We start from the raw sequence: 22,072 nt of genomic DNA, 5'->3' as shown, positions 1-22,072 counted from the left end.
GGGGGGGGGCGGAGGGTAACACAGCCCATGCTACGACAGCATGGCTAAAAGTATTATTAGGTCACCGCTACACGCATTCGAGGCATAAATAATGTAGCAGTACACAAAAATCACGTATCTTCCATGATAGAACTGAATGGAAATCCAATGCTAATTTTGCTTTTAAAGAAATAACAGACAAATTGAGGAGTTTGCTTTGCGCATGAATTACCAACGTAAACCACATATTTTCTTGAAAGCTAATCCAGAGGTTTCTGCTGTACAGTGTTTTTTTTTCAATGTCGCGGAATACCTTTAATTTGTGTTACTGTTTTCCACCTCTCAGTTTGATCAGTCGAATGCTGCAAAAGATACAGCAGTATCAGATGGAATCAATTGTAATAGTGCAAGCATGGACAACACAGTGCTGGTTCCAACAGCATACCCCTCTTCTGATAGAACTGCCAATCTATCTTTTGTCAAAAGGAAAACAACACTGTCACGCCTTCCGGGGTACAAGGTGACAGAGACTCACGAGAAAGAAAAAAATGAATCTCGATAACTTCCGTTTGTCCGGGAAACGCTGTAAAGTAAAGGCATTTCAACAGAGCCAGTAAATAGCATCATGGACTCGTGGCGACCAACTACAAGGACGAAGTGTAAATAATACAACAGTAAGTGGGTGCAAGTTGTGTCACACAGGGCTTGGATATAAGGTATAAGTCGATTCATCTATTGAACCTGGACAACGTGTGTGGGGGAAAAAACGGACACAGGCAAGTGTATCATTATAGCCATGATCAAATAATAAGCGCCCTTGCGCAAAACTCCTACCCTTTCATTGCCAATGTTCAAAGGTTACAACAATTGTGTGTGGTATGAACTCTGCATCAATACATTGAACAAACAGCTGCCATTAGGAAAAACGACTCATAGTTTGTTTATATTATACTGCAAGCCACACAAACCTATGTCGAAGAAACGCTATTGGATTTTTTCTTTTCAGACCATTTGCTTTGATTAGTAATTGAGCTACCTGGTCGCCGACGATCGAACCAGTTCAGTTTCACTACATTCCTCCCTCCTTTTCCCTCTGAAGATTCACCTACATGTATTTACAACCTAAGTTCGGATATATTTTCCCCTTGCTAAGCATTTACCCAGTGCTTGGCAAGCTCATCAATTTTGTAACAGGAGAAAGAGAATGCAATGGCCAAACTAGGGTTTCAGAATAATATCTCAATATGTTGCTCCACATCTGGTTCAGCTTTGAGCAATAATGACACAATTGTCTCTTTTGCAAATGATTTGTTAGCATTTAATTCTCATATCTGAACGACTGTCTGTACATGCATCTATTTGTTAATCCTAATGCTTACATTGAGGGGACATGAGTATTCGAGAATATAAAACGGAGAACTTTAGCTCCCAAATTTATATTTTAGTTTAAATACATTGCTTTAGCGACTCATCCTAAAGCAATGTTCTGATTGGATTGATTCTCACTTATTGAACAGAACCCTCGCAACAAAATATAACAATTGTTCAAAGTAAACCTCCCCTAATTTTGAGTTTAGCCTTTTTGTTTCAAATTGTTCTTAAAATATTCTCACAGTTCGTGGAGCAAGCTTCTACCTTGGCAACAGTTTTGGAAACTGTTGAGATCCCCAATAACCATGAAGAGACAGTCCTGATGCATGAGGACTAAGTGTTTGAATCAAACCATGGAACGGTTGAAATCTCAACCATTTCACCATATCTATGCCCATTTGGCATTAAAGGACGAATATACTCATGCTTGTATGTATGCCTGCTATATATTGCTGGTAACTTAGGATTCCGTCTCTTGGTCATAACATATGCATGGAAATGGTAGACACTGCCAACCATATATGCAATTGCTGGTCATGAGGATTGGGAAACACTTAGGCTACAACAAGTACTTTCAGGGTTCAGCCCCGCCCCTTAGGCCTTGGGCCAAGTTAAAAAATTGCAATTCATATATTTGAGATTCCAACCATACATTACAACCAAACATTTGCTTGCTTGGCATGAAAAAACACACACACTATCAAATATGTACCATTGGACACAGTCTTATAATTAGATATGCTTTTGCCTAGAATGACATTTAATGAAAACATTCTAAGTCCCATTACTCTCGAAAAAAATTACAAATACCACTCAATATATAAGGCCACACACCGAAATAGGTAAACATCTGAACACAATACGCAAGAAATTGTGCAGGGCGTCATATAATCGCAAATGTTGGAGTTCAAAGTCCCATAACTCTTTTAAATATTAACGGATTTCACTGGTTAATGGTTTTTGTGAAGAAGCCCTAGAAAGCAGAAAGGCCTAGCAGACGATCTGAAAGATTTATGTTTTTATTCTATATTTTCCTTCCCAAGGACTTATTTATTTATTATCTACTATATTTATATGTATATAGGTGTCATAAGTAATAACGACAGTATAATCCAATAATGGCACTGTATCCGAACAAACAAATATATCGGCAAAGAAGTAATATACTTATATATCTATAATAAAAAAGGATTAAATATATTCATATATATATATTAATCGTCTAATGAATCTGTGCAGATTTTTGTAGAGATTACATTAGAATATTCAACTGCGTAACAAGCAGGAAACAGTACACGCAGTATTTATTGTGTTGTAGTGATTTTGTTCTTTTTCCTATATTCTATAGACTGGTATTTTAAAGAACGGGGAAATCATGTCATCCTATTTATACATGAGCTTCAAGATGAGGTTCTCAGCTTTCTATTAGTATACGATATGTGCATCTTCGGTACCGATATAGTTTTTTACAATGGTTTAAAGTTGAACACAAATGGCTCCTCAGAACAAACAGTTTCTAGATCGTCTCAGATCGGCCCAAATCGGCCCTGTGGCAGTCTAAGGTTTAATAGAACTTCATACTGCTGTGAATAAAAGACAGCATTTAAAGCTAATTTGTCGTTTCACATATTTACTAGTTCAGTATTGTGAAAGATATCCATCCAGTACTTTCTGAGAAATAGCGATAGCAAACATTCACCGTCAAATCAAAGATGGCCGCCTGTAGACAATTTTTTATTTGATCGGTCTCAAAAGTAGAAATGTATTACAACGGACCAAGGGAGAAGCTACATATACAATTTAATAAAGATATCTCCAACACTTTCTGAAAAATAACGATAACAAAACTTGTTAAATACAGACGAGGGACGACAGACGGACCACGGACGAAAGTCGATTTGCATTCCTTACCACCAGTTGATGATTCAACATCCGCAACAAGAGTTCACTAAAAGAGTTATCGCTGCGTTATTGATGCAAGTGTAATTCGTATAGCAATCAATTCTTTCTAAACTAATATATTGATTATACCAATTTTAACAAAGAAAATAACGGAAAAGGAAAGTTAAAAGCAACAAAATCGTATGTAACTAGGAAACGACGAAAATATTTATATTTACTTGATTAATGATATCTTGTCCTTAACCCCTGGAATGCCACAGAGTCTATTTATAGGCTCTATGCTACCATCGTTGAGTGCCAGATAGCCTATTCGTAGGCTCTCTAAAATCTGACAGTTCAACAATAGCAATGACGTCATCAACAATTTAAAATAACGTCATAGACGGCGTTTCCGTGATCTGGCAGATCAGCCATTCGGCACACCTCGGCAGATCTACATCTAACTTCGGCTGTATTACGAATTCCGCCATTGGAACTACTTTCAAGTTCCCGGATCGATACAGTATGGCGGCGCCCATGAAGCAGACGACTCATGTGAAGAGTGTTTTATCCGAGGAAACGGTATATTGTTTTTTTATGTACTTCCGATAGCAAACGCCTATATTGCTTGACTAAATTTAAAGCTCGGAAGGAAAAGTATGTTGATACCATTAAACAGTTTACAGGAGTTAAACTCCAGACTGAATTTCTTGCGAGTATGCATGTCTGTATGAATAAGATCATAGCCGCTGTCAGTTTAAAGGAAACATGTATCAATAACATTGATGAGTTTATTAGCATACATAAGCGACAGAAGCGAATGTCAACAACTCCTCCATCGTCCCTTAAGATGTCAGTCGCCAATCAGATTCAGCGTTCAGTGGAAAAGTTGAAATGTTTGAGTTTAAATGTCATGCATCTTCCACATCTATGCCCACACCTGCAGCAACTCCGTGTCCAGCTTCTAGCTCTTTGCCAGACCACGGCTATACTAAGTCATACAGTATACAAAGTGAACATGATACCCCGACCGAAACATCTGCCGATGATTTTATGAAGCAGCTAGTTTGTGATACATTACCTGTTATTGACAAGTCTGTGCAAACTGTTACAAAACTTGGAAAAAGTATATTATTTGTGAAAGATCCAAATGAACTGTGCAAGAGAGACTGGTCCAGGGATGTTACTAGGTAAATGTATGAGAAATGTCCTGAGTTCTTCAGGGTTTTATTTTCTGCTATTGGTGAGTATTTTGTTCTTTTTTACAGTAGCTATAAATTTACAGTATCAATATTATAAATGACAAACAAGAAATTCTCTTCACATATGGGTCACTAAGGCCTGGATGCAACGGCAAAAGTATCTATAGACAAGCCTAATTTTTATACTTTCTTTATTTTGTTCTGCAATCCTAAATTGAATGCTTAATTAGTCTACCTGATACTATAAACAATAACATATTTTTGTAGGTGACAAAATTTCACCAGAGTCCAAGTTGTCAACAATGTCAGTGATCTATGGTATGATCCGACATTGGAAAAATGTGAGGGCCTGTGCTATTCAACGCATTATATCTGCATTGTGCATAAGATACCATGCAGATAATAAGGTATAAGAAGAAAAAAAGCATTTGTTTTATGTTGCATGTACCCTTAAAGTTGAAAGTTTTGTTTCTTATGTTTATTGAGGCTTTATCATTTGCTGTGTTCAGGGGTAGAAATAATCACAAGCCTGTCTGTCTGGGACCATTAATTATATCAGTTTAATGAAGGGCCAGCTGATCTTACAATGGGCTGGTCCGCCTGGCTTGTTAACTTTTAAAACATATCAGCTGCCCACAAATATATATATATATATATATATATAGAATAAACCCAATTTTTTCAGATCAGACGATCTGAAAAATTTGTTTTTATTCTATATTTTCCTTCGCAAGGGCTTATTTATTTATCATCNCTGTCTTTTGTTCTATTTTTTATATTTAATTCCAACACAAGGACTTCTCAATGTTTTCTTTATATATATATATATATAAATAAACAGCCTTCGGCTGTCTTTAGCCGAGGGTACTATTGGTCTTTTCATACCAGCTTTATTTTCAATTATTGTATATCAGTTCTATCTTCTTGTAATATGATGTATATATGTACATGTAACTGTTCTGTTTCACTGTGTCTTGATAAAGGAGCGGATTGCTGCGAAAATTTGACAAACTAAACTTGTCCACACTGTTGAAATTACTTCTTTGCCCCATATATTTATAAATATACATACCAACAATGTATACTGCAGTAATTAGAGAAGGGTAATACCTATATTACGTTACTGATGATTATAATGTCTGTAATTAATGTCAGTGCATGTAATTGTATACTACCCGGTATACCCTTGTATGATGCATGAAATACTGTTTTGTGTAATAACTGTAATACTGTTGGTTACACAGTGTAATTGTATGATATGAGAAGCATAGTACTTTATATTAAGATATGAATATAATGTATGAGGATATAGTATTGTGTCTTAGTATATAATAGTGTTTATAATATCAGTGCTTTATTGCATTGAATGATGAAGTGTACGGTGAATGTAAAGTGTATATTATACAAATGGTATGCCTATAATGTATGAGTAGTGCAATGATGTCTGTAAAATGTCAGTGAATGAATAAACTGTATGATGAATGTAAATTGTAATGGTGGATATAATCCCATTGTAGGATATGAAATTGTATGGTCTACAGAAGGGCCTGTATATTTTATATTCTACGGGCCCTTTGGACCAGATCAGCTGACACTATTCCTTATTTCTATCCCATGTTTTGAAGTTTTCCATCTACAGTACATGTACATGTAAAGGCAAGCAACATTAAAATTGGTCAGTAGTTATCAAGAAATGTAATTTAACGTTTTCATGTTGGATCATCTAACTTTGGTTTTGTCACACTTACCTAAATCAACCAATTTTATTGCATTAACTACATATATGATGTGTTTCATAATGTTTACATTTGTTTACATTTGTTTTATTAATTTCTAGGTGGCGATTTTGTTAAGGACTGCTGTATTTTGTGAAAAAATGATTGGTAAGAAAATTTAAAAGTAAAATAATTCTACAATTTTCTTGCATATTACTAGTAAGAGGGAAGCATACATGTAACAAGTTTTTTATTTGAACAAGAATTATATAGGTATCTTGCAGCAAGTTGCTGCATGTTTAATGAGAAAAGAGTGTATCAACATTTTTTTTATTTCATTGTGTTAAATGATAAATCTGATTTAGAATTATATGTAGGTAATACACCTTATTAAATGTGAATTTTCAATACAGTTTCAGTTTAAAATTTCCATTATCAGGATAAAGCCACATGATTTTATCAAATAGTATTAATTACTTGTTTAAAATTGATGTAAAATTCTAATTTCATTATTAGACCAATGCATTACTATGCATGTTAACACATTTTAGCTATTGGAAAGGCTGAACCAGGTCCATGTTACTTTATCCCACGAAACAAAACGGAACTTATTGAAAGACTTTTCAGACTACTCTGACTTTTGCATCATAGAGAAAGTGAGCCAGGGAAAAGATGGCAAAATCAATGGTGATAGTTTGGATATCTATGTTACCACAAATGACATTCGGATGGACAACACAAATAAAGATTACCATTTTTTTGCATCACATTTCTTCTTTGACAGAATTAAAACAGACCATTTGGATGACACTTCCTGTCTGCAGAAGATTGATGAAGTGACTTGGGAGAATTTTGTACCTTCCAGTGATGACGATCAGATGTATAAGGACTCGTTAAAAGTTTTACTTGGAAGAATCATGACAACATACACAGCTAAATTTGATTGGATGAAGTCAATTCTTCCACAGCATATACCACATACTTTAGATGATGTCATGTCTCAGAAATGCTGAAGAATGAAGCCTGTTACTCAGACTGCATCCAAGTCATAAAGTCATATGAGGCACATATTTTGCAGTGTCACACCAAAAGTGGAAGAGGTAATAGCATGGTTGTCAGTTGAGGTTAAAGGGTCAAATGTCACACCCGACTACTTTTCAAGTCAAAGGCTTGTGTATGAGATATCTTATGAAACCCTCAGCAGCTTGGTTTATAATTATACAACATGCATGGTAAGGTAACATTTAGGTATACAGCTGATTAGATTTTGGTGCTCATCGCTCAATGTTGAAAGGTCAAATGTCACACTTTACCACTTCTGTTTGTGTGGATGGGGAGCAGACAGAGATGGTGGTATATCTACTGGTATATGAGTCTTCACTCACTGTGGTCTTATAATCTTAAAGTTGAAATATTTTTGAAATTGAAATAAGTGATAATGGAAATATTAATGATTAAACAACATTTTAGTAATGTCTATTATTTTTCTTTAATATTTTAAGAAAGACCAATTGGATTACATGTATGTACGAGGGTTCAATTCCCTCTCTAGGCATTATTAAATATTACAGCTGGTGCAAAGTGGGCAGACTGCCCCGCATAGCCCAATTGTACAGAGTTAATGACATTTTCAGCATGTGACCTTGACAAGCTAAAGGTTTCAGTTGGAGGAGACCAACTGACCCGAGTGAGGCCGAGTTTTTTAGTTGCCAGTGTTTTGATAGACAATTTTTGAAATATTTTAAAGCTGTCGGTCTGTACCACAAGATATTATACGTTAGTGTGCAAATTCATTTTTAGCTCACCTGGTCCGAAGGACCGGTGAGCTTATGCGATGGCTCGTCGTCCGTCGGTCCGTCAACTTTTCTTATAAATCGCTACTAGTCATAAACGACTGAGCGGATACAATGAAAGGTACCGGAATCGGCCGAGGTTTGCCATATGGCAGATCAGCTTGACGGAATAATGGCGGCTCGATTGTTTTCTCCGTGGTTTCGACCTTATCCTCCTGAGAACCATATGACCAGATGGGCGGGGCCAAATAGGGGAAATAAAGGTAAAATCTTTGAAATCCTTCTTCTACCATAGGGATTAAGGGATTTCATCTCAATTTGGTCTGGAGCATCCTTGGGCCAAGGGCACTCACTTTTTTGTACAAACGTTGGGTGTGGCCCCTTGGGGTAGAGGGGTGGGGCCGCATAGGGGAAATAGAGGTAAACCTTAAAAATCCTTCTCCTACCGTAGGGATAAAGTGTATTTTATCCTTATTTGGTCTGGAGCATCCTTTGGGCAAAAAGGCCTTGATCTTGCATAAACGGTGGGCGTGACCCCTTAGGGTGCAGAGGGGCGGAGCTCAAAAGGGAAATTGAGGTTTAATTGAATCTTTAAAAATACCTTATGCACCATTTGAGAGATTTTATCCGAATTTGGCCTGGAGTATCCTTGGGCAAAGGGTTCTTATTTTTTTTATAAATGATGGGTGCGGTCCCTTTGGGTGCAGATTTGCGGGGTTCAATAGGTTAATATGATAGGGGGCTTAATAGGGGAATTTGAGGTTTGATACTTAAAATACTTCTTCTTTTGTACTATCGGAGGGATTGTTTGTAATAAGAATGATTTCCAACGGTTGCTTTATTATTCAGGTGCCATCTGGGCCTCTTGTTTTATTTTATCTCAACACCTTTGACTTAAAATGGTAAACAAATATATGTAACATACACAGATTTAATGTATAAGCATGCGTGTCTGTACAGAGGGATACAAGTATCATAGTAATAGAGGTGTACTGCAGTTACATATAATACATGTAGTAACTAATGACATTCGATGTTATGTTTCCGAACAGATCTAAATCCTGGCCTATCATTTGCTGAGTCATTTCAGGCTACAACAATTTCTGTTCTGATTTATAGACCACAATAAAAGACGTTTAATTGAAAAAAAATATCGTGTTCTTGAAGATGGGAACAAATGCCAACATTTTCCGCAAAATGGCTGCTGCAGACTTGCTTCTGACGAGTCGAAATTTATGCATTGTCGAATATACCTATGTAAAAGTGTACAAGGTCACAACGAACACTACCTGCGATCTGCGTTGATTTTTTTTATTTGACAAAATATCCGTGTTAGGTCAGGTTCTGATTGGTCGACATTTAGATATTGACCGATGTTATAGATTTGGTATGTAGATTATAATATAGTGTTGTCATTGGTTAGCCGGTTAACCGGTTGCTCGGTTGAAAGACCACGAACCGGCTACTAAAATCCTTAACCAAAAAGTCGGACATTTACTTACCTCTTTTGGGAGCCCCATGTTTCCCTGGCTTAGACCGACAAACTATCTGCATTTGTATAGATGAGACCGAAATTGGATAGTTTTGTAATAAAAACAGCGTTCAGGGATTACATGTTAGCGTTGATTTTATACTCTAATTTAAATATTGAAAAGTGATGACGCAAACACCATAAAACAAACTGAACAGTTTTTAAAAGGAAGCCAGAATACAAACTGAAGTGTACACACCAGAATGAGCAAGTATGTCTTAAGGTGGCTCCACACATCGTCATCAGCNTATAAACTGAAGTGTACACACCTGAATGAGCAAGTATGTCTTAAGGTGGCTCCACACATCGTCATCAGCGTCCATTTTCGTGACGTACTTCCGGAAAAAGTACAGCTTGAACTCAATTATCTTGATCGAAATGTGCATGTACACCGTGTCGTCATTTCCGTATTGCGTATTGGGCATTCAATATCGTAGTGCAAATTATAGTAACACATGGGCCGTTTTCGTTTAAACGGTCAAACCGATAGGACCACTGTTGTTAGTTTATTAAATAAGGTCGGACCTAGTCATCTGATGCTGCTTTCAGGCGAGCCTTGAGAAAGCCATGCAAGGCCTGCATACACATTTGCGGGTCCGCCAGGATTTATACTCGAAATTGTTACATTTATAAACGGTCAAACCGGTTGCTCCGCATAAACGAACAGGACCCTGGTAAACAATAGTACACGTGCGTGCCGATGATATGTCAACACCCGATATCGAGATTTTACCGGGAAATGTATAATCACACGTACTTCAGGAATAAAGCTTTCAAATTCATAGACATAAACAGACTCACGGGAAGACAGTGACATGCGACCAAACGACCTCAAGAAGGTCATATAGGAAGCGCATGGAATGCGGACGTACCAACCTCACCTGTGCAACACGAGTTCATAAGCTCGAGGTCGTTATGATTTTCGCTGTTGAGGGAGTTTCGCTCTGTCGATTAAATCGTGTTTACAAATGTGGTCTACTTATGTTTTGTAAATTATCAAGATACCTATGAAATGCATGTTTGAGTGCACGTAAGAACGGCATACCATGCGATAGCCTCTGGTCACATATACCGTGAGTTAGCGGACTGTGGAATGATGTCCAAAGTGTACATGACTGAGGGTAATTTGGTTCCATTAAAGAACAATAAATTGATAATTTTGATATTATATCTTTGATTTATTTCGATCATTTTTGTTATATGTAAACAGAGACAACTGTCATTGTGTAAATGTCACCCCTCTTCAAAAAGTTCCGATTTTTTTCAAGGAAGATAATTCTCACCAAGATCGAATCGATTGTAAAATGTAAAATAAATTAATTATAAAGCCATTGTGTATATTTGGTTCAATTTCCAATTCTATATGTATAGATCTTTGTGTCCTGTTTGCTTTTAGCTTGTAGATAATCACTTTTATCCGTACAAATTAAATAAAGATCACTTTGTGTAACATATGTTACATATTTTGCGATAAATAAAATATTTGTAGGGTTAATTAGAAATGCTTCTTTTCATTTTATTATTGTTGTTATTGTTCCGAACAATGTCACACACACAAAAAAACGGAAAATATTAAAATTGACGAAAATTCATTTTTTTTTTAGTATTTTTTCCAAACTATCGGAATGTTTAAATTTTCATAAAATCAACTCTACATAGTTGCATAACCATTATATGAAAGTTTCAACGAATTTTGGTGGTTAATTGCGAAAGTGTGGAGCCACCTTAAGACTTCTGTTACGTATTTCAAAAGTTAATGAATAAAATATAGATTCATAAACATTCGTGTGATAAGCAATTCCAGATAATTTGTGGCAGTCATTAATAAATAATTTCCATATTATAGCTCTAACGGGCACCGTAAATGTCTGCCGGTTTGTCGCCTCACTGAATCCATGTGAACAAAATACATATGGTATGATTAAAATATCAGGTTCCCTTTATCATAACAAAGAGTATCGGATTTTGTTTGAATACTTTAAAACATTCCTCCGGAGTTGGTGTCCTTCAACAAGGTGACCGACATTTTACAGCAGGTATTACATACTATGGTGATACTATGATTTAAAATGCGTTTTACTTTCTGCATCACCTATCACAGTCTCAGTATTTTTTCCTGTTGTGGTCTTTTTCTTTAGTTTCAAGTTACTTTGGGTTTTTTTGTATATCAAATGAATTACTCACCTGCCTCGAAGTGTCTGTAATGCTATGCTGTGGTATCGTGCGTCAGCAGTTTATCAACTATTTTTATGTATTTATGTAAATAAAAGTTACAAAAGAGACCTTTACGAAAAACAAGAGACCAAATAGGCCTGCATCGCTCACCTGGTATTAATCTCACACTTGTAATCCTAATAGTCGATTAAATAACAGCTACAGGCAGAATATCAGTGTTTGATTCATGAACCTATTAAAAAATTTATATATATGACGCCTGTGACCTTGAATGTTGAACAAGGACATTAAGTTGAAAGTGGGAAAAGGTCATTCATTTGAACCAACTAGGTAGCCCTAGCATGCTACAGGCCCAATTTCAGTACCCTTGGCCTTTTTGGATATTGAAAAGAAGTTGTTTGATGTTTTTACGACAATTGACCCCTGTGACCGTGAAAGTCGGTCAAGGTCACTCATTTGAACAAACTTGGTAGCCCCTCATCCAAGCATGCTACAGGCCCAATATCAGTACCCTCGATTTTTTGGTTATCGAGAAGAAGTTGTTTGAAGATTTTAAGACATTTGACCCCTGTTACCTTAAAAGTTAGTCAAGGTCATTCATTCGAACAAACTTGGTAGCCCTTCATCCCAGCATGCAACAGGTCCAATATCAGTTCCCTTGACCTTTTGGTTATTCAGAAGAAGTCGTTTGAAGATTTTACGACATTTGACCCTTGTGACCTGGAAAGTGGGTCAAGGTCATTTATTCGAACAAACTTGGTAGCCCTTCATCCCAGCATGCAACAGGTCCAATATCAGTTCCCTTGACCTTTTGGTTATTCAGAAGAAGTCGTTTGAAGATTTTACTACATTTGATCCCTGTGACCTTGGAAGTGGGTCAAGGTAATTCATTTGAATAAACTTGGTAGCCCTTCATCCCAGCATGCTACATGTACTGGCCAAATATCATCAGCCTGTGCCTCTTGGATATCGAGAAGAAGTTGTTTGAAGAGTTTAAGACATCTGACCCCTGTGACCTTGAAAGTGGGTCAAGGTCATTCATTTGAACAAACTTGGTAGCCCTTCATCCCAGCATGCTACATGTACTGGCCAAATATCATCAGCCTGGGCTTCTTGGTTATCGAGAAGAAGTTGTTTGAAGATTTTAAGACATCTGACCCCTGTGACCTTGAAAGTGGGTCAAGGTCATTCATTTGAACAAACTTGGCAGCCTTTCATCCTAGCATGCTACAGGCCCAATATCAGTACCCTGGGCCTTTTGATTATTGAGAAGAAGTTATTTGAAGATTTTAAGACATTTGACCCCTGTGACCTTGAAAGTGGGTCAATGTCATTCATTTGAAAAACTTGGTAGCCTTTCATCCCACTATGCTACTGGCCAAATATCATCAGCATGGACCTCTTGGTTATTGAGAAGAAGGTGTTTAAAGTAAAAAGTTTACGCCGGACGGATGACTGACGGACGACGGACGCCGCACCATGTCATAAAAATGTGTTAAAAATTGTATCATAAAAGAAAAGAAATAAATATACAGCAATTGCAACCCACTGACACACTCGTTTATTAGACTGCAAAGTACTTTTCCTGACATAGCCGTCTAGATCACGTAATACCATCTATACTCTACTTTATACCACCTACCGGCAGAATGATAAATTCGCTACTTTTTATCATTGGGTATCAGTATATATTTATTAGAATACTCAAGAAGAAGTTGAGAACAACTTGAGAACAACTTGAGAACACAAGAGTGATCCGCGTAAGAAAATAGTCCGTCATAAACATATATATGAAGTTATCGCAACATATTGCGAGAATTCATCACCATTTTAAGCGTAAAAGTGCATATGGAAAAGTCAATGACGATAAAATATCTTTTCCACCTACTTTATGGAATTCCTCCGCGCACATATTCTGTTTGGGTTGTCGAGTGGTGCAAGCGCACTTACCTTTCTTCAAGGGGGCCTGGTTTCGTTTCCCCGGATCGGATGTGAAAAGGTATTGGGTCACCTGCCCGACCAAGTGGGGTTTTATACGCGTACTCGGGTTTCCTCCCACGATAAGACCCCGCGCGCTAATATCTTGGCCAACATGAGTGATTATTATAAGTTGAAATAACTTGTTTCATAATTGTTGTAAATTAAACTAAAGTTTATATTTTAAATCTCCTGTATGTTTACGTTTGTCGCAGACTGAGGATTCGATAAACAGTTTATCACACATTATTTTTAGTGTTTGTCGTTCAAATGATTTTCTCATCGCTCGTTGAAAACAATTTTCTCATCTCAAGCATGTGGATAAAATTGTAAGGCACCCGCAGGTGGAATCGAGATTTTATCCAAGTGCGCAATATGATAGAAATTGTTCTCACAACCAAAGAAAACACAGTGTGACAACCGAAAAATGTAGCATAAGCCGGAAACTCGATAACGTAATGTAACACAAGCTGAAACCCTCAAAAAGGTCAACCTTATGAAACAAAAACTAAAATTGATTCTGGTCAAAACAAAGGAGACAATTTAACACTAGCGGGGTATCAGTAAGCACCAACCCTACCGTATCTAGCAACGTCATCTTGGCGTAACCGTTGCTAAGGACATCATTCAACACCGTTGAACATAAAATTTGGTTTGAACTCGAGACCGATAGGTCGAGAGTTTAAACCAAATTCCATGTTCTAATCGCCAGTATAGACACGAAAAAACAACGCACTATCCCCATTCTACCACACCCTAACAAATATACTACACTAAACACGTTTAGAAACATTGTATTTTCTTGTTACAAGTACGAAGCAAAGTACTCTTGTGACCTGTGTTGGCGACGTGTCATTCTAAAGATGACTGACCAATCAGAAAGAAGCTTTCAAAAGTCGGTCATTTTGCCCCGCCCATACAGGCGATCGCTCCGTCTGTATGTTGACGAGGCCGAATATTTGGATTGTACTTGAACGTCCTGTTACCAGTTTATACGACACGTTTGTATTAATATTGACCAAATTCTTACATTTCCATGTCAGTGTGCATGCCAATCTGTGCGTATCGACAAAATCCGTGATTAAATGTTTAGATCTGTGAAGAGTTTTGTGCAAAATTCATGCTGAACATGTGAAATGTTTCATTTGACTTCGGATCTAACCAGATGCTTTCACACGGATGGAAACGCACGTTTCAGTAATTAATGGAGGTAAGAACTGGAAATATGTTATCTTTAATTTTCAATTTATTCAGCAAAAACATTTCATCGGTCCTTTCTGTTCTGTTGCCTGCTAGCTTTATCAGCGGGATTCCGCTGAGAGGCGAGCTTGACGCCATGTTGTTTTGGTTAGAAACAGGGCGTGGCTTAAGTGCGATGGGAGGAGCTCAACACGATTGATCATGATTCTATCGCAGATTAGAACATGGTCCGTATCCAATCAATACACGCGTTGCAAACGAATCGTGTTCGAATGTAAAAACATACCTCTGACCCTGTCGAACACAAAGTAGCCATTCGTTGTATTCTGCTCTTGTGACATGCACATGAATGATTAGTTTCAACACTGCGCGCGGTGAGACAAGTAGCAGTAAGGAAAAGGCTTTGCACGCTTATACTTAACATAAATCTAAGTCAATATTACTTCAATTTTTCTCTATCAACATATTTAACATGTTTCTGAAATTTTATAACTTCACTGTTAACTGCAATTTTTCCGACAGATTGCGAAACAGTTAGTGAACAGATTTTACAGGAGTAAACTTTACTGGCTGTCTTGTTGAAACTGAGATCAAGACAAAGTATGGTTGGCTAGCGCACTTGCCTTTCACCATTTCGACCGGGGTTCAATTTCCAATCAGACATGATAAGGAACGGGGTTATCTACCCGACTACATGGCTTTTTCCGCTTGGTCAAATTTCCTCCAACGGTAAGATTCCCTGTGTGTTTCCATCCTTATCAACAAAAGATATTTTAAAAGTAGAGAAAAAAATGTTTTGTTTTTGTAAAATAAGGTTTATTCGAAAAAATAAAACACAACGGATGAAATCCATCTGACAAAACCCGTAATGTGATAGATAGTTGGGGTGAGATATCGTGCCGGGTGAGAAAACGTGTCACCTATGCCCATATATTATGCACGATTTCTCACCCGGTGAGAAATCGTGTCGGGGTGGGAAAAAGTGCCGTAACGAACGCTTCCACCATCTTTACACGGGGGACACATGGTTACTCCTTCGTTACAGATGAGGATGTGAATAGAACGACCAGAGTCAAGATATTCTTTGATAAACTTCTTGGCGGAGGCAAGATATGACAAATCAGGCTCCATCACGTCCATGGACAATTCGTCATAATCGCACAGGCCTTTTGTGCCTTTAGTTTTTTCCTCTTTAAATTCTTTGTTTAGCTTTTCTATAGCATGTAAAACCAAATAAAACCTTGTCACTGAAAACCAATGTTACGCTTCCGGTCAATCAACAGTGGCTTTAGTCTAATACTGAGGGGCCACGGTGGCCAAGTGCTAAAAGGCGTCTGGTATTCTACTACCACTGGCCCTCCACCACTGGGTCGCGGGTTCGACACCGACGTGGAGCAGGCACTGGACGTATGACGGCGGTTTTTCTTCGTTAATTCCGGCTTTCCTCCACTACCAAAACCTGGCAGGTCCTTAATTGACCATAGCTGTTTATAGGATGTAAAACACAAACAAACCAAACCAAATAGTCTTATACTACGCTAGTTTATAATACTGTTAAACCTTTGGTTTGGGAAGCATGTAATCGTACGTATACGTAACCTACTGTAAGGTCATACAAGGTGGAATGCAACCTAGCACGTCCCGTAAGCTGAAGTTGAAATGTAGTAGAAGGAGGGACACCTGGGCCCGTATTCATGAAACCGTTCTCATGCTCAAGCATGGAATCTGTGCTCAAACCAGCTTTCTTGTATCTCACTTAAATCATGTAAAACAATCGAAAAAGTAAAATATAAACAGTGGAAACTGTTTTCGGCTTTACGTCTCTTCCATTCCTTTCCAAATCATTGAAAAAATTATATTGTTTTATTAATTTATAATCGAATCAAGAATTATGGCTTGAGCACAAAAATCATTCTTGAGCATGAGAACGGTTTTCATGAATACCGGCCCAGATAAACATCACATCTGTTTTATAGGGTGCAGCACATCAATTTTGTGTTTCTGAAATCTACCTTATTTTTCTCCAACACTCATGAGATGTTATCATGAAATTGTTCACAAGTCTATATGGATAACTTAGGACTACAAACGCACTCTGGTATAGAAAATGTATTTGTTTTATATATATTATTTGTACACAAATAATGATACAAGTCTTTTGTTTCAAAACTAATAGGCAAATTTCTTCAGATAAATTCTGTGTAGTACGGTTGATAGTATGTCTAGAGTAACTATACAGTACATTGAAAATAATGATAGATACTCGTTTATCGTGATTGAACACAGCATTGTAACAATACCGCAACCAACTCAAGGTGGCCATCACCGTGACTCATTCAAGATAGCCACTGCTATGGAGCTACTTCTATAACTCACTAATGTAACCACATCCATAATACACTAAAGGTGGTCACAACTGTTATCTCATTTAATGTGACTATAAGTGTGACTCATCAAATATAATTACTCCAGCGACCCGCTAAATAAAACAACTTATTAATTCACATTGTAACCACTACCGTAACTCCTCTATGGTAATCACCATTAACTGTCTAAAGAAATATAATCGTGATCCACTTTAACTCCTTAAATCAAACTACCTAACTCATTAGATATAGCTACACATCTACCGTAACTCCTTAAAACAAACTACCTGACTCATTATATATAACCATGCTACTACCGTGACTCGATAACGGATATAATAGCGTGTGATACTTATCTTTCGGCCGTTTTCTACAGACCGACAATACTTTTGATACTTTCAGGAGAATCAAGCACCGTTCGACCCTTCTTAGCCTATAACCACATGTACATTTTTATCAAGAAAGCAGATGCGGTCCGTACCATTTTGCTGATGTTGTTATAGCGTACTGTACATAACTGATGAGTGCTACATAAATGCAAACAATGTGTTTTCCCCTGTAATGACAATGCAAACCTAACGATATTATTATATCAATAATTTCTGACTCTGTCGAAAGATTATTATATATATGAGTTTCATCAATAAAAAAAGAGACCCACTTGGCCTGCATCGCTCACCTGGTATAAATCGCACACATCTTACCTTAAAAGTGGATTCAAATAAAGTAACAGGTCAAATATCAGTTTCTATGAATCTTAGTCATTCAAGAAACCTGTTAAAATAGTTCAACATATTCACCTCTGTTACCTTGAAAGTGTAAAAAAAATGTATAGCCCTTAATCCCAGCTGGCAACTTACCAAATATGACCGCCCTAGACATTTGACTCTGTGACCTTGAAAATGGATCAAGGTCATTTACACGAAAAAAAACGTGATCGCTCTTAATCTGAGCATGATACTGACCAAATATCATCACCTTATGCATCTGGTTATTCAGAAGAAGCATATTTTAAAGTTTTCAACACATTTGTCCCATGTGACCTTGCATATGAGTGAAGGTCTTTCATTTGGAAATACCTTATAGGTCTTATATGAATATGTATCAGGCCACATATCATCATCCTTGGCCTTTTTGTTTTTCAGACTAAGTTGTTAGAATGTTTTTCAAACTAGTTTTTGGATTTAACACATTTAATATATGGTTTGATAATGTTAAACCCAGAGACGTTTAATATAGGTGAAGGTCATTCATTTGAACAAAATAAAAAAGTACTTAAAGGGATCATTTAAATGACTAAATGTTATCACCCTAGACCTTTTAGTTGTTCAGGGAAGTTGTTGAAATATTTAAACATTCACTAAAGGCAAATGTCTTTCATTTAAACAAATATGATAAATGCTCCGCCAACCATGTAACTAGCAAAATATGATCACCCTATGCCTTTTGGTTATTCCGAAGAAGTTGGCGAAAGTTTTTCTTCAAGATAATAAACCCCTGTGACCCTGAATTTGGGTGAAGATCATTCATTTCAACCCTTCATCCAAGCATGCTACTGGCCAAATATCATCACCCTAGCCATTTAGTTTATTCAGAAGAAGTTGTTTTTAAATTTTTAACACATATGACCCCAGTGACCTTGAATATGAGTCAATGTCATTGATTTGAACAAACATGGTAGCCCTAATCCCAGCATGCTACTGGCCAAATATCATCACCCTAGGCCTTTTGGTTATTAGTAGAATTTGTTAAAAGTATTTCTAAGACGATTAACCCCAGTAACCATGAACATGAATGAAGGTAATTAATTCAAACATAATCGGATCCTTCAACCTTGCAAAAAAGGTTAATGAAGTGAACAAAGTCGGAAGCCCTTTATCCCAGCATGTTGCTGGCCACATGTTATCACCCTTGGTCTTTTGGTTATTCAGAAGAGGCTGTTGAAATTTTCTTTAAGATAATGAACCCCTATGACCTTGAATATGGGTTAAGGTCATTTATTTGACCAAACCTGGTAGCCTTTCCTCCCAGCATGCCACTGGCCAAACAGTATCAGCCTTGGCTTTTTGGTTGTGCAAAATAAGTTATTTCGAGATAAACGTTGTCGCCGGACGGACGGACACTGCGCAATGGAACAAGCTCACCTGGCCCCCCATTGTATTATATTTAACAATTCAGCATTGAAAATTATCTTATGCAATTCATTGTTCGAATAAAGAAATATCCGTCATGCATTTTGTCTTATCAGCTAAAACATGTAGGACTAAGTTTATATTGTGAGCACTGCAGTTTTATATTATAGAACACCATGGCATGTAAAAGTAGTCTACAGTTGTTGCATCTTCTATATCATACATACGAGCGAGTACTGTGTTAAGTACAGCGTTACCATCACTTTACTTAGTGTCAGTCATACGAGTGAATAGCCACTTATGTTTGAATAGCCACTTATGTTTGAATAACCACTTATGTTATGGTAATAACTGTTATCAAATTACTGGTCAATGTTTACCATCGAAGAGAGATAACACAATAATACAAGTACTTCAATTGTATGTCGGGGTTGACAATAACATTGCAATACCAATATAATGCAAGGTTTGACAATACAAACATGTATTTTTGCAATATGACTATTTTTGAAATGCCAACATATTTGAATATATCTAACTATTTCTAGGGTTAAAGCACAGATACGAAATAATTTTATAGAAACGCTGCTTAAAATGAAATGGATATTATCAAAATTAAGCTTAGTTGTAAGAGAATTTTCAAACTTTTATTTTTTTTAAATTCAAATTATCTATAAAATTTGTTGAACTGAAGTTCATGCAACATTTTCTATGAAAAGTATTTTGAACACTGAATACAACATATTGTATTGTATTACATTTTCCTGAATGTTGCAATATATTGTTATATGGAAATTGCTTACAGATCCCTTATCACTATTTCCTATATGAACGGCTGATTCAATATTTTAAACTGAAGATAACATTTCCATACCAGAGGACCAATGGGCCCGCATCGCTCACCTGGTATAAATCTCACACTTGTAACCTTAAAAGTGATCTAAAATAAAGCTACAGGCAAAATATCAGTATTAATGATTAAAATTCATTCAAAAGAACATGTTAATTTTTTATAAAACATTTCACCCATGTGATTGAAAGTCGAAAGAGGTCATTATATCGAACAAATTTTATAGCCTTTCATCTCAGGATGCAACATGCAAAATATCAACATGCCGGGACCCATGGTTATTTAGAAGAGGTCGTCTAAAGATTTTAAACAAATCTGACCCCTGTGACCTTGAATATAAGTCAAAGTCATTCAATTTAACAAATATGGTAGTCCTTGATCCCAGCAAGCTACTGACTAAATACCAACATCCTGGGCCTTTTGGTTATTCAGAACAAATTGTTTAATGATTTTGAACATATTTGCTCCCTGTGACCTTGAAAATGGGTAAAGGTCATTCATTTTAACAAACTTTGTAGCCCTTTATCCCAGTTTGTTTCTGGCCAAATATCATCACCCTATGCATTTTGGTTATTCAGAAGAAGTTGTTTAAAGCAAAATATTGACGCCGGACGCCGGACGCCGGACGACAGACGGACGACATGACGCCGCGCCACGGCATAAGCTCACTTGGTCCTTCGGGAAAAGCAGGAATTTGATTTATATCACATATGTGCTTAGTAATCAGGTGAAGCAACTCTCCCGTATCTTCGTTAGTAAAATGTAAGTATAATTGGAGTCATGTACGTTACAAGAAATATTTGTTTCTCGTTGATTTGCCAAAATCACGAACTGAGATAGATTTTGAACTTTATTTGAGAGAAAAAAAGCATCACATATTAGTCCTTCTTAACAAAGTCGAATTATATTGTTAATAATGAATCAAGTGTCGTCCGTTTCCACTGCTCGAATGAACGACGTCAGCCTATTCCATACTTCGGCCATCATGAAGGGTTTTAGACAATCGAGGGTGTAGATCCAAAGACGTTTTTGATAATCCTCACTCCTGGAAAAGTCATTTTATCTTTAGTATAAAGATCATGCACGCTTCGTACTTATATATTCAAGTTATGATTGTTATGTCATACTACATTAAGATATTCGTTTCGTTCACATAAATTTTACTCAAAAAAAACGATCACGTTCGAGTTGTTAATAGTGTGTAACCATGAGGTTTAAAACATTACCGTGAGGTACTGCTGTGGTGGGACGGTCTATTATTGGTGTAATATGGACTGTCTGGTTTATCAGGATTCACAGCCGCGTCAATAGTCACCGTAGCACCTTGATACGTCGTTTTAAAGCCTACCGTAACATAAATAGAAAAATCACAATTATATTAACCTTCCAATATTTTATTTCATATTAATCAATATTGCAGAATTATTTAACTTCTTTGTTACAATTTGAAGTAGCGGTCAAAATATATCATTTTAAGTCTCTATATTTCGAGAAAGGCTGAACGTTGACAAAGAATTTCGTCTCCAAATATTAAACAACCACAAAAACCCCAAATTTCCTGAAAAATATGTTTTCTGTCTTTTGTTTAAACTCAGAGGCAATGAGAATGGCAGTTAGAACTTAAGCAACAAGGTCAGAAACAACACAGTCTACTAAATATAAGCCAAAATACGACAGCTTCAGTTAGCCTGACTAGTAAACTATCGGCTTATTACCAAAACAAACAACTACACCAGATTTTTGAGAAAATATCTTACTGACGAATGTCGAGTAATAAAGCACATGGTATGATAGAATACACCAGTCATACATTTGTAATAAGAGATGCTTGAATATGCATGTATGTTTGTTAAAGATAAACCCATTCATATCCATTAAATAGTTTATAATTGTATCACTG

The 22,072-nt window shown here is 36.7% G+C and overlaps 1 long non-coding RNA gene and 1 pseudogene across 1 annotated transcript; one reads left to right on the top strand and one right to left on the bottom strand.

The window, feature by feature from the left end:
* LOC110457957 overlaps positions 1-4,878 on the top strand; it is a 5,130-nt pseudogene extending 252 nt beyond the window's left edge.
* Positions 4,879-21,011: 16,133 nt separating this feature from the next.
* LOC110457966 lies at positions 21,012-21,539 on the bottom strand. Its single transcript, XR_002463748.1, has 2 exons — positions 21,399-21,539; positions 21,012-21,217 (listed from the first exon to the last, which is right to left on the bottom strand). It is a non-coding gene; the product is annotated as an uncharacterized LOC110457966 (long non-coding RNA).
* Positions 21,540-22,072: the final 533 nt, after the last annotated feature.

The sequence above is a fragment of the Mizuhopecten yessoensis genome, unplaced genomic scaffold (assembly GCF_002113885.1).
Source record: "Mizuhopecten yessoensis strain PY_sf001 unplaced genomic scaffold, ASM211388v2 scaffold9385, whole genome shotgun sequence".
Lineage (NCBI taxonomy): Eukaryota > Metazoa > Mollusca > Bivalvia > Pectinida > Pectinidae > Mizuhopecten > Mizuhopecten yessoensis.
This window is presented reverse-complemented; position numbering and strand designations above follow the sequence as displayed.